General features: G+C 30.1%; 1 pseudogene across 1 annotated transcript in view; it reads right to left on the bottom strand.

Annotated features, from left to right (window-relative positions):
- Window positions 1–2,120: 2,120 nt before the first annotated feature.
- Window positions 2,121–14,893, bottom strand: part of LOC147806771 (ras-related protein Rab-34-like) — a 39,519-nt pseudogene continuing 26,746 nt past the window's right edge. Inside the window, exon 10 of the transcript XR_015435145.1 lies at window positions 2,121–7,253. The product of XR_015435145.1 is annotated as a ras-related protein Rab-34-like (transcript). The remainder of the gene's footprint in view (window positions 7,254–14,893) is intronic.

The raw sequence follows: 14,893 nt of genomic DNA, 5'->3' as shown, positions 1-14,893 counted from the left end.
GGGCAACTATCCGGGACTTACCAAAGCAACTATGTGATTGTCAACATTCACCGGTGGAAGCCAACAATCGTCAATTTCGCTCATTCACAATAACATACACACTATTTAAGAGCAATTAAAAAAAATAATAATAAAACAAACTTATTACTTTATTTCTTCCAAATAACTTAAGAATATAATTCCTTAACATTAAGCGGGGCGACATTTTACAAAATTCTTTTCTTTATTGAATGCGGTAAAAGTGTGCATGCAGTCTCAAAAAGTATCGTCACGAGAGGACCATGGAGTAGGAGTTACAGCAGTCTTTTTGCATCCCCTCATCCATCAGGGGTGTTGAATAATTTTCCATATGAACACGATCTGAAACATTTATTGACTTGACCCTCAAACTTTTCTGAGAAAAAGATATCTCAACAGGAAATTGGAGGTAAAGGGTAAGTAAAAGAACATATTCTCGTTTTTAAATTATTCTCATTTACAAAAATAAAATAACCCTAGATTTTTAAAGAATATATATATTTTATTGCAAGGCAGTAGCTTTTTACCCACGATTTTTAAGTTCATCCCGATAGGGGGCAAAAAGGTGCGGGACAATTGCCCCCCTTCTGGCTACTACCTTAGTTCTAACGTTAGGATGACAAATTTTAATTTTTCATACTTTTTGCGACGTGATATTCATTTAAAACTAGTTTCATCTTAAAGTATAAGTGACATATTTTCTTAAAACATCCTATCATGCCTCTATAAATGTTTAAAAATTCTTTTTTTGTCCAAAGTACTCTAAGTCAAACGCCCATATCTTGTAAACGTAAAATTAGCCATTTTGGACTTTTTTTAAAAATAATTTTTTGCCGTGTATTATTTATTTAAAACAAGTTTCATAAAATACCCATTTATGTCTAGAAATATTAACAGATAATTTCAAAAATTTTCAACCTTACATTAGCATCTATCTTGTTAATGTAAGGATGGGCATTTTTTGATTTTTTTTCCTCATAATTCTTTACTCTGTGAGACTCATTTACAGCTAGTTTCATATTAGGTGGCTGTAATTTTCTTTAAATATCCATTTATGACTAGAAACAATAATGGAATTCTTTAAAATTTTCTTATTTTGTCCAGAGTACACGAAGCCAAAAGCATATACCCTGCTAATGTAAGGATGAACATTTTGGAATATTTTTATAGTTCTTTGCTGTATGGAATTAATTTAAATTTCATTATATGGGTGTCATATTTTCAAAAATATCCATTTATGTCTAGATATATTTATAAATTTTTTTTTTTTTAAATTCTTATTTTTTCTAAAATATGCAAAGTCAAAAGCATATATCATGCCATGTAAGGTTGGGCATTTTGAGATTTGTTTAAATTTTTGCTGACTTAGGTAGTAATAACGTAAAGTTAGACATTATGTTGATAATTTTTGCAACATGGGACTTATTTGTTACTTACTTGTCAATATGGGAGTCATATTTTTGAAAATATCCAAATTTGGATTTTTTTTTTATATGAGTTTTTAAATATTATTAAGCCTAAAAAGCATGAGCATATGTAGCACAAATGAAACAATAATCATATTGCGATTTTTTTAATATCTTTTAGCCAAGGGTTATTTGTTTGAAACTTGTTTCATATTAAAATATTGGCTTCATATTTCTGAAAATAGATCAAGAAATTTTCATATTTTTTATCGTTAAATGCCCAAAATGGCTATAAAAGCCAGGATAGCCTGGTTTTCAGGCTACTGGACGACTCCTTGTGTAGTAAATGGTGACGGGTGCACGTTAAATCTGTCGGATCACAAAGTCCTCCATGTTCTCATAACTTCATTGGAGATTGATCATTCTCTGGTTCATGTCAAAATTACAATTTGTGATGAAGGAATAGATGTATGAATGGGTCCACACTATAAACAGGTGTGATGTATGGGTGTGGCAGAAGTCAAATTCTTGGACATAGATGGCGCAACTGGAAAACAAGAACTCGCGACCCCTCTGCTTTAATGGTCAACAACAACAAAATGGCTACAATAAATCACGAAAGAATGAGTTTAGATAGGTGAACGCAATAACCTTATGTTACCTGACATAAAAAGTTTTGTAAAAAGTGAGAAATAATTTTTATAAATATCTATAAAAATTTTATTTTGTTTTCAAAATCACAACACTACTTTCATAAACATCATTCATGTGATAACAATAAGGGAATAGACATGTAAAAAAGATTTAAAAAAAAGTAATATTATAACTATAGTACACAGAATAAGTGTAACTGTATAAAAAATATTGCAACAGTAGAAATATGAATATATAGTGGGAAAGTGACATTGCAATAATTATTCAAAAATAGTTCTAACTACGAAAGAGACTAGTATATTCATATAAAGCATGATAAATATTACATTTGAATTTTGATTCAATAAATCTTTATAAAACAAATATGAAAAATATTTTCTAAAATATATATGAAATGCATTGACTAGAAAAATATTTTCTTTCAAGAATGTAATCACTGAGAAATGCATTTAAATGCCTAAAAATTGTATGACATAAAATAAGAGATAATAAAATAAATTAAGTAGATTCGAAAATACAAATATGAAACGAAAATAATACTGATTTACATTTCAATTTATAAGTATATGATCAGCCCAGAAGCTTAAATTGAAAATCTGTCTTCTACATAAAGTTAGAATAATTTATAAGTCTTATTTTTTACACAATCACTTATCAATACAAACTTTTAAACTACTATTAAAATAATGATATAAAATGAAAGCTCTTAATTTTTTAAAATACTACAGAGTTTCAGAATTCCTTTTTATTATTATACAAACAGATTCTAACATTCAAATCAATCTCTTTTTGTAAACATATTTTTTTTATAAAATTGAAATGATAAATGAAATAACGATTTCTTATAATTTTTTTTAAAGTTATGTTTAACCATGTGAAATAATGCATAATAATATAATTGAATTATGACTATTGAGCCAGACTTTTTTGTATGCTTAAGTTACAGTGGATAAAAAATGTGAAAAATGTAATCGTTTTAATTCTTCAGACAAATTATTAAAAAATTAATGCCATGGGAGATTTACTAAGTTCTAAATTGTGCTGATAAGTAAAGGGTGATGTTGGTTAAGGTAAGAAAGATTGTGAAGCAGAAAATTAATTTCATTCCTGAAGGAAAAGAACAACACAAATCAACAGAAAAAAAGGCGAATTCTTGTATATTTTTAAATGGGGGTTGATGACTTTGAAGAATATCAAATTTTAAAGCATCTAAGTTATTGTATGTAGTTCCATTACATAATAAATTATGCATAAAATAAGAGAGATAGTTAAATAATTACAAATTATCAATATAATTGTGATCAGAAGAAAGACATACATAATAGTGGCGACAATCGCAGTAAAATGAAAATAAGTGGTATATATATATACATACAGGCACACAATATATCATTTATAGAATTGTATGATTGATTCCCACTAAACATTTACTAAATAGTATATAGGAATTTTGAACTGACAATTACCTTATATTACTGACATTTAACAATTAAAAAAATGATGTAGTTTAAGTTTGATACCCATATTATAAGCCTCCAACCTTTATTTATATCAAAAAATTTCAAGCACTTAATTCTATGTGCCTATTTAAGTTTTAAAATATACACATTTATCTCATTAAAACTATTTATTCAGTTAAAAAAGTTTGAATTAAATAAAACTTAGGAGCGTATGAAAATATAACAGTGGATAAAATCTCATACATAGATTCCAAGTTACATAAGTTCCTGGCAACAGAATTTAGGGCCTCAAACTACAGCACTATCTTGATAAATTCAAATTTATCTGCAACGTCAACGACAGATTACTGTTAAAATTTAGCTTAATGTGTACAATACAGCAAAATTTGGAAACACGAGGCACTTAAAAATAATTAACAAAAACATTATGTTGTTGTAATTGATAATTCAAAAAAAGGAATAAATACCTATGCTATATGGGGAAAGTCTTTAATCCTGCTAAAAAAATAAGTCCCCCCCCTATGCGTCAAGTCTTATGTCAATTCAGCTTTATAAATTTGATGAGAAGAAAGTTTAGAAATGCTCTAAAAGGAAGGGTAGTAATTAAAAATAAATAGCTCTGCTCAATATGAGAACAAACAGGTGCATACATTAAGTACAATAAAGAAATCAGAAGAAAAAAATATTTATAAAAAGTACGAACTTGTAGATGATAATATTGTGGGGAAAAAATCTTTTTACTTCAAAGGGAAATTTAATCTGCAGATGTTGTAATATTTTGCAATGCCCTCTGCAGTGCAGTAGGGTTTCTGCTACCAGGCACAAGTTGTTTAGCTTACTCCAAAATTTTGGAAGCTACAATTGTACATTTAATTTACAGCAAACATCTTTTTACATACAAAAACCACTGTTGATTGACCATAGTAAAAAAAGCTTATTACAATAAAATTATTTAAACTTGTACCATAACAGAAAAATGTGGAAATCAAATAACATTTTTAATATAACTGAACATTAATATCCTAACATTAATTAATGTGATACAACCTGACAACAAATGTTATATTCAAATAAATGCATAAATATTTGAGGACACAATAGCCACTGAAAAAAAATTTATAATGCCATTGTCTAAAGTAATTTCAATAATGCAATAATAAAAAATTGGCATGTAAGTTAATATTCAAATAATATAAGAAATAAAAATACAATGAGATTTCATAAATGAATTTTAAAATTTGGTCATTTTATTTTAACAATTGTATTGTATTTATAACAATTGTATATTTGGTCTTAGCAAAACACTTTTTAAACTTAAAATTCAGATAATACATAAAATGATGGAATATTTAAGTAATTATATAATAAAGAAATACTGGAAGTTTATATGCACACATGGAATTAATTGCTTACTACTTATTATGAATAAAAGATATACAGCACATAATATATATAAAAGATGGTATATATATCATATAGATAAAAGATGGTATAGATAAAAGATGGTATATAGCACAATACACTTTTATACAAAGTATAAAAAAATAAGGCAATTTTTTTTTAGCTCTAAGTAGGTTTCAATGTAGATGCAACAAAAGTAGTGAAATAATGTATGGGTTAAGAAGGGTTTTTTTTAGAGGTTGAAACTTCTGGGAAAAATGATATTAAAAAATACTGTAAACAAATACATATATAATAAAAACAACTGGTAAACATTTAAAAAAAAAAGTGTAGAGACCAATCAAGTAATGAAAGCACTTAATATATATGGGCATTTTCAAATATGGTGTTGTTTTTGTATCAGTGACTACAAAAAATAATTTTTTTTCTTTTAAAAAAAAAAAGACAATTTGTAAATTATAAAATTGTTCATTAAAATTTATAGAATAAGTAAATTGAAATAAAAATTACATGCTTTAATTGCATAATTTTACTTCAAAAATCAAGTAAAATTACATGAAAATATAATTTTCTTGGGTCACTAACACTAAATTCTCCCTTTTGAGCCCTTACCTTTTTGTGGGACATGGCTATTTTCTTTTGAAAAAAGAAAAAAAAAACTGTGTACATATAAAACGAAGTAAAGGCTACAAATTCTGTTTAAATATCACATTGTGAAAATGGTTTTTAAAACTGAAAAAAATTCAAACTTCTCTCACTAGTTTAGGATTTTAAATGTCTGGTCCGAACTTTTGATGTGCAAGTGGAGCATTATGTCCAAGTGCTTTACTTTTTTAAAAAGTAATTATGCCTACAATTTACAGGTAATTTTATGAGGACTGTGCATCCCCATTATGCACCTCAATCCTTTCAAAAATGTTGCATAATTTTATTTATACTTTTTGTCTGATTGAAAGAAAAATTTTTCTCTTGCATTTTTATAAAACTAAGGTGAGTTGGATAAGAAACTACAAGCCTTGTTTTCCTGTAAGCTATAATTAGGAGGTCAACTTCAACAACATATACATAGCTGCCAACATGAACAGGAAAAAATCCAGCAGATTTTATGAAATAATATAAACTTCATGATAATCGTTGCATAATTTACTAAATATTTTACACGTAGGGAATTTTAGGGATTTTTAAAATCATCAAAATAGAAATACTGCAATATTTTCCAACTATAATTGACATTAAACATACTTGAAATGTTATGCATTATGTATACTCATAATTTTGAATATTATTAGGCATTTAATTCATCAAAGATAGTTAAAAGATTTTTTTTAAATTATTTAAAAGAAAGAGATTTTACTATTAAAATAAACTGTATATTTAAAAACAACAAAAGTTTTGAACTGATTTCTATAAATGAGGTTTACTTCATTACATATTAGTAATACTTATTTAAATATTTAAGCAATAATCTGTTTAAAAATTCTATTTCAATAGGGATTTTTTAGATAACTTACTCAATTTAAGGGAATTTTCTAAAACGCACAAAAATCAGAAGAAATTCAATGAAATCAGTAGACCAGGAGAAACTGGAAAAATACAGTAGTCTACTGGGAAATCCAGTAGAGTTGGCAGCTATGCATATGTCATTTTGCTTGTAGATAACATAAAAACTTGAAGACAATTAATTGACACTATTTCTAAAAATGCTCATATGATTAAAATTTAAAAAAATATATATTAAAATCAGGGGGTGAAAATCTATATTTAATTGAGGAAAAACAAGAAATTACTAAAGCTGTAATTAATCACAATATAGTAAAGGACGGATTAAAATAATCTAACACTAGTTTATTTAAAGATGAAGCTTTAAGGCTGATTTAATTCTTAATGGTTATGATGATTCCTAATGAAAAATAAGTGAAGTTTTATGATTTCATATTTTTACTAGTATTAAAAATACATATCAAAAGCAAATATTGTTAAATATAATTACATTAATATCCATAAATAAGTAGTTTTTATTGGCTTAAAATATTGTAAAAAAAAATACTGTACAAGAACAAAACTAAAAATATTGTGCGAAATTAATAACTAAGTTCACCTTACTACTAATAAAAAAAATACATAAATAATGCATAGAAAGAAATGTAAACCATATTTATTAAGTAGGATAAATGAATTTTTTTAAAATGAAACCCGTAACTCTCGCAACAAAATAAAAGCAATTCAAGAGGTAACTGTTCTCCCTCTGCAAGTCAAGAGCCGCAACCTGACACACATCTTCCTTTCTTTTTCTTCGGACTTGCTTTGCTGATCTCTGTAAATAGTAAGACGTTACACAAAATATAAAAAGACAGAAAGTGTTAAAACAGATGAATAATAAATTTTTGTTGCATTTGTTAAAATTTAAGACATTTCTTTTAAAATTGTCAGACATTGTGACACATTCAGATAAAAAAATACTGAAGTTTAATCAATTTAAAATGAGATATGTAAGCTGCAGTCAAGCATGGCACCAGACTTTGCCAGACAGGGGATCAAGCCACCCCGATAGGGGAGCTCAAATAAATTAATTCAAAATATTTGAATTAAAATACATTTTATACTTTAGATTTTTTTTCACATAATTTTTTTCAAATGTGTTTCTAAGAAACTAAAATCACTAATTTTGATACCACAATGTGCAGATTCATTTACAACTCTATTTTAATATTTTTATTCATATATGAGCAATTACAATTGAATTTATTAGTATACATACACTATTTAAGAGCAAATTAAAAAAAGAAAAAGATTGACAGAACAAACTTACTCCTTCACTGCTTCTAAATAATTTAAAGACAGAATTCTTGGAGTTTAACGGTGTGACGTCTAACAAAATACTTTTCGTTATTGAATGCGGAGAAAGTGTGCATTATAGTCAGTCTCAAAAATTGTGATAAGAGGACAATGGAGTAGGACAGTCTTCTTGACTCGCCCTATTCCTCAGGGGTGTTAAACAACTTTCCATATGGAGACAAACAAAAGACTTGTCTATCAGAATTTTCTGATGAAAAGTGAGCAGTAAGTGGTAATAAAGTGTCAGTAAAAAGATAACGCATGTTAATGTTTTTAAATTATTCTTATTTACAAAAAATATAAATAAATAAATAGCTTTTATTTTTTTTAAGAATGTAATTATATTTTTTTTCAAAACAGTAGCATTTTCCCAACAATTTTTACATTTGTCCTGATAGGGAGGCAAGCGATGTCCGACAGGAGGCAATTGACTGACGCCCTACTGGTGCCGGCCTTGCTTGCAATCTTCCTGTTTATTAAGATGTGCATAAAGGCATTGCATGCAATGTACAAATAAGCAAAGTGGGAACATATTTAACTATGATGTTACTCGTGATATGAAAGAAAAATCTCAAAAAGCTGCAGAAAGTGTAGATAAAATACTTGTTAAAAATAAAACTAGTTATAATTAAAAAACAAACAATAAATTATCAAACAAACATTAAAAATAAGGATGTTAATTTTTTTTTGTTTCAAAAAATATTTATCTACACTAAATATAATTTTTTTTAAATTTATACATAAAGACCAATTTAAAAAAAGCTGTTTATTTTTATATTAACTATCAAATCGTTTTTAGGTACGTTAAACAAAAAAATAAACACAAATGTTAAGAATAAAAAAAGTAAGCACAACACACCAGATTCAATAACAGCTCTGCTTTCTGTTAAAAATTTCGAAAGAGGTAAACACTAAATATAATAATAACATAAACACTAAATTTAATTAATTGTAAAAATACCATAAAAGCTTTAGGACAAGATAATTGGAACAAAGTGGCATTCTATATACAGTAGTCTCTGCCTAATGCATTAAATTTGTGACGATTTTAGTAACATTAACAGAGTGATAACAATAAAAAGGAAACCAAAATGACATAAATTGAAGAAAAAAATTCACTTTATATTTATGCAAAGCATTTTTACTTTAACATATAAAAATGATACATTATTTAAAATTGCTGTCAACAATTTTCTCTCATCAGTTCACTCTGACTCATAATGCTTTTTAAAGGCGTATTGCACTAAACATTTCAAAACTTTCATTGCATTCCTCATTTCAACATTTGAAGAAGGTGGCATTTTCTTCTGATTTGTCAGTTCCAACATCTTTTTTCCTACAACAATCTGGTAAACTTCTGATTTCATTAATATGAAAGCATTTTCATCAATAGGATACCTGCAAGTGACGTAGTGTAACCAGCTTGATCCCGATTGGTTGTTAAAACGTGGCATTTGTTTACTTTAGCAACTGTTCTTTCCATCCTATTTTGAGTAAGCCAAGCTCAATTCCCTTCCCTGATGTTTTGACTCTTTTTATAATTTCAATAACAGATGGCGCCAGTGGTACTGTTAATCAAGAAATATTTTGTTTTTGTTATTCTCCGTCCTTTTTTTTAGTTTCAGTTTAGATTTATTCATTATGTTGGTAGATGAGTAATATTTATGTTTGGCAATATGGCCATTGAAATTTCAATTACTCATTTATAATTCAATGAAAAATATTTCAGTGTTATCTATAAATCATGCTCTGATAATCAATCAAAGAAATAAAGTATATATCCGGTAAGATTTCGAAAACTTATTTGTTGTGCTAAGTTGTCATAATTTTCATTTTCCCACATTGTATTAGTTTCTATAATTTTAATGATATTCTACTTAATTTTTATGATTTTTCCATTATATAAGTTTATAATTTATTTAAGATTCATTCCATTTTTTGGTCCTTCGAGACCAGAGTGAAAATTCTGAGCTATTGTTTATAATTGTAGTTTCGATTTCAATTAAGAGAGCTAGATAAAAGTATTTTATATTGCTCTAGTTAATGCTGTTTTTTGTTTTTATTTTTCGGTCCGTCGATAAATCTTTGATCTTAAATATTGTATTTTGTAATTATAATGGAAACTTTAAAGAAAAGACGTAGTATTTTGAAAGGTAAAGTAGCGCGTATAAATAATATTCTGAAACCGAAATTTGTGTCTGGGGAAATAGAAAGAGCGGAATTAGATGTTTTTTCGGCTCAAATGAATGAAATATGGGTGGAGCTTAATGAGATTCATACGGAAATTATCGTTTCTTGCAAGAATGAGGAAGAGGCAAGCAATATGAAAGAATTTGATGATTTGGCATCTAATATTGATACGTTGCGAATTAATATTGCACGGGAAATGTCGGAATTGAAATCAAAAGTAAACAATACTAATAATGGCGGCGTTTCTCTAGATGATTCGAAACCGAAACTAAATGAATCTTGTTTAAAGTTGCCCAAATTCGAGTTACCGAGTTTTTATGGAGATTTTAATAATTGGATGTCATTTAAAGAATTGTTTTTGAGTTCCATAGATAAAAATCCAGAATTAACAGAACTTCAAAAATTTCAATATTTGTTTGCTAGTTTAAAGGGTACTGTACACAAGCTTATTTCAGGATTTTCGCTCACAGATGAAAATTATAAACACGCTTGGCAGACTCTAGTTGCGAGATATGATAATAAACGTGAATTAGCGTTCGCGCAATTTTCAAAACTATTTAATCTAAAGACAATTAAGTCTAATTCTGCGGTTTCGATATTTGAAATTTTAGATACGTGTAATGAAGTTATTCGAATTCTTTCAACTTTAAAGTTAGAAGTTAATCCTATGGTAGATGTTATTTTAATATATTTTATTTTGGGAAAACTAGATGATACACTAAGGCAAAGATGGGAATTATCTTTAACTAATCAAGATATTCCAACATTTTTAGAATTGGCTAAATTTCTTGAGCAACAAGCAAAAAGTATTTCAAATCAAACAGAATGCAAGCCAAGGGTTCTTCCTAAAAAGGCTTTTGTAAATAATGTGGTTGTAAACAAAACCGAAAATTTATGCAATATTTGCAATGAAAATCATTCGATTGTTAATTGTCCCATGTATAATAAGATGTCTGTTGATGACAGGTGGAAGGTAATTAAATCTAAAAGGCTGTGTATAAATTGTTTAAGAAAATTTCATATGGCAAATAAATGCCGTTTTACTAACACCTGTAAGGCATGTCATAGAAAACATCATATTTCATTGCATAGATTTTATTCTAATTCTGAAGAACCTAATGTAAGCAATACAGTTTGCTATTCTAATTCTTATTTAGATAATGCCAATTTCTTAAAATGTTCCTACAGTGAGGGAAAACATTCAACTTAGCACAACTTGTCTAAATTCTAATAGTGTAGATAGTAATACTTTATTATCAACAGCTTTAATAAAGGTTAAAAATGCTAAGGGACATTTCGTTAATTGCCGAGCGCTGATTGACAACGGCAGTCAGAAATCTCTAGTGAGCAAAAACTGTGTTAAAAGACTGCAATTATCAAAGACTGTTACAAATCATTCAGGAATTAATAATACGCTAGTAAAGTCTTCTTTATCTGAAGTATCTTTGGTCTTTTCTCCACATTTTAATGAGAAAGTTTTTTGCTGTAAAGCCTTGATTGTAGACTGCATAACAAGTGATTTACCGAATTTCACATTTTCTTCATGCAACTGGCCACACCTGCATGGTCTAATGCTTGCAGATCCAACATTTCATGCAACTGGTCCAATAGACATTCTGTTAGGAGCCGACTTATACGCTGACTTGCTAATTGGAGAACCAATTTTAGGGAAGAAAGGTACTCCAGCTGCACTCAATTCTTATCTAGGCTGGCTATTATCGGGAAGAGTGTTCTCAAACTCCAATAAGGAAAACTCCTTTGTGAACTGTCATCTTACCTCATTGTTGGATTGTCAATTGGCTAAATTCTGGGAGCTCGAATCTTTACCTCAAGCTGAACTGAAATCAAAGAATGATTCAGATTGTGAAGCATTTTACGAAAAAACGGTTGCTAGAGATCCATCTGGACGTTATATTGTGAGAACACCTTTCAAACATTCTATAGAATTTGGTGACTCAGCTACTCAAGCAAGTAAAAGATTCAACTACATTGAAAGAAAACTAAGTAAGAATAATGAACTTGAGCATCAGTACACAACTTTCATGTCGGAATATCTTCAACTAGGTCACATGGAAAGGGTTCCTTCCGACGAACTGATTAAGGAATCAACATTTTATCTACCTCATCATTTCGTTATTAAAGAAGACAGCAACACAACCAAACTAAGAGTGGTCTTCGATGCGTCAGCTAAGGATTCTTCAAGGAATTCTCTCAACAATGCATTGCATGCAGGTCCTCGTTTGCAGCCCGAATTATTTTCTCTATTACTAAAATTTAGAACTTTCAAAGTGGCATTTACTGCAGACATCGAGAAAATGTTTCGCCAAATTCGTATTCATGAAGAGGATGCTGATTACCAACGAATACTCTGGAGGTTCAAACCTGATGAAGAAATCCAGATATACAGATTATTAACTGTCACCTATAGGACAGCCTGTGCTCCCTATCTTGCTGTAAAAACACTTCAACAACTCGCTAAGGACGAAGAGAAAGCTTTTCCTGATGCTTCAAGAGTTCTTAAGGAAGAATTTTATGTTGATGATCTGTTATCAGGTACAGATTCCATCCCCAAAGCCAAAAATCTAGTTTCAAACTTAAAATCACTTTTGCAACGAGGAGGTTTCAATCTCAGAAAATGGTCGTCTAATTGTTCAGAGGTTCTATCAGATCTTTCCCAAGACTCTCTCTCACAGCAGCACAATGTTACTATAGAAGAAAATCAATGTCAGAAGGTCTTAGGACTGTATTGGAATACACAGCAAGATACTTTTCAGGTGAACATTTCATTTCCAGAGATAGTTACCTCAAAAAGAGAACTGCTTTCTGTCATAGCTAGGATTTTTGATCCCCTGGGCTTTCTTTCACCTGCCACAATCATCTTAAAAATTTTGATGCAAAGCCTATGGAAAAATAAATTAACTTGGGACGAACCTTTAACCGGAGAGCTCTTATGTGTCTGGAAAACCTTCCAGGCTGAAAAACAGACTTTAAAGGAAATAGCAATTCAAAGAAGACTGGTGTCTGTAAATAATTTAATCATTGATGCCCAGTTACACGGATTTTGCGACGCCTCACTCAAAGCATATTCAGCTGTTTTTTATTTGAAAGTAGTGGATAACGAAAATAGAGCTTCAGTGAACATAGTGGCAGCAAAAACCAGGGTCGCCCCTTTGAAAACAGTATCATTACCTCGCCTCGAACTGTGTGCAGCTCATTTGCTAGCAAAATTGTATAGTAATCTTCAAATTTCGATAGATCAAATTTGGAAGCAAGTGTTCTTATGGTCGGATTCAGAAATCGTTCTGAGTTGGATTCGATCAGACTCTTTAAAGGATCAGTTCGTAAAAAATAGAGTTGCAGCCATAACATCACTTACTAATATTGGCGACTGGAACCATGCGGCTGGAGTTACCAATCCTGCCGACTGCGCCTCTCGAGGAATTTTTCCAAAGAAGCTTAAGGACTTCGAACTTTGGTGGCAGGGCCCGGAGTGGCTATCTAATGCAAATTCAGCGTTCACCGAAGAGGTTAAACCAAACTCTGTTCACACTTCCAACCCTGACACTTTAATACATGCCTCAGCAGTTGAAAGTAATTTGATGCAAGAGTTGACTCAAAAATATTCATCATTCAGCAAATTAATAAGAGTGATTGCTTGGTGTAAAAGATTCGTGTTCAACTCGAGAAATTCGGAAAATCGGATAAACGGTTGCCTTCAAGTTTGTGAGCTGGATAATGCTCTTATCGCAATTATTAAAGAAATTCAAAGGGTGGAATTCAGTGCTGAAATTAAGTCAATCAAAAATAAAGGCTGTGTTCCAAGAAACTCTACAATAATAACCCTTTCACCTTTTCTAGATTCTGACAAGGTCTTAAGAATTGGTGGGAGACTCAAAAATTCAAATCTGTCACTGTCGGCTAAACATCCTTTTCTTTTGCCGAAAAGTCATCATTTTGTCACGCTTATTATAGAATATTATCATAAGCTTTCGTTACATTCTGGCATTTCTGTAGTTTTATCTTTAATTCGGCAAAAATTTTGGTTTCCAGCTGGGAGAAACACAGTAAGAAAGATCCTCAGAGGCTGTATAACTTGTTTAAAGGTAAATGCTGTTTCTTCAAGCCAGCTCATGGCCGATTTGCCTCGTGATCGAGTTATTCCATCTAAACCTTTCCAACGTGTTGGGTTGGACTTTGCAGGTCCAATTTCAACCAAACCAAATTTACCAAGATCTAAAGTCACCTTAAAGTCGTACATTGCACTTTTCATTTGTTTTGCTACGAAGGCTGTCCACTTGGAACTTGTCTCTGATTTGTCAACAGAAACCTTCCTAGCATCCTTTCGTCGATTTATTGCTAGACGAGGGTTGCCATCTGATGTATACAGTGATAATGCCACAAATTTTAAAGGACCCAGTAACTATTTGAAGTCTCTGTTCAAAATTGTTCGAGACAATTCAGTTCAAGATTTTTCCAGCAATCTTCAAATCTCTTGGCACTTTATTCCTCCAGCAGCACGTCATTTTGGCGGACTCTGGGAGTCTAATATTAAATCAACCAAGAGACACCTGCTGAAAGTATGCGGCTCAGCTACACTGAATTTCGAAGAACTGGCTACGCTCTTGTGTCAAATTGAGGCTTGCCTCAATTCACGACCGTTATGTCCATTAACATCAGAAATAAGTGATCTAGAGGCTCTTACCCCTGGACATTTTATTGTGGGTGCTCCACTTCTTTCGTTGCCTGAGAGAGACCCATCACCATCCGTGTGTCTCAAGTCTAGATGGTCTTTAATTCAAAAACTTCGTGCTCAATTTTGGATCAAATGGAGTAAAGATTATCTCCAAACTCTGCAAGCAAAGTCTAAATGGACTGTTTCTGGCTCAGAGTTTCATGTTGGAGATTTAGTTTTTCTCAAAAATGACAATG

Source organism: Parasteatoda tepidariorum, chromosome 7 (assembly GCF_982258835.1).
Source record: "Parasteatoda tepidariorum strain Cologne lab strain chromosome 7, Ptep-v5.0, whole genome shotgun sequence".
Taxonomy (NCBI): Eukaryota; Metazoa; Arthropoda; class Arachnida; order Araneae; family Theridiidae; genus Parasteatoda; species Parasteatoda tepidariorum.
Note: the sequence above shows the minus strand (reverse complement) of the source record. Positions and strands in the feature narration are given on the sequence as shown.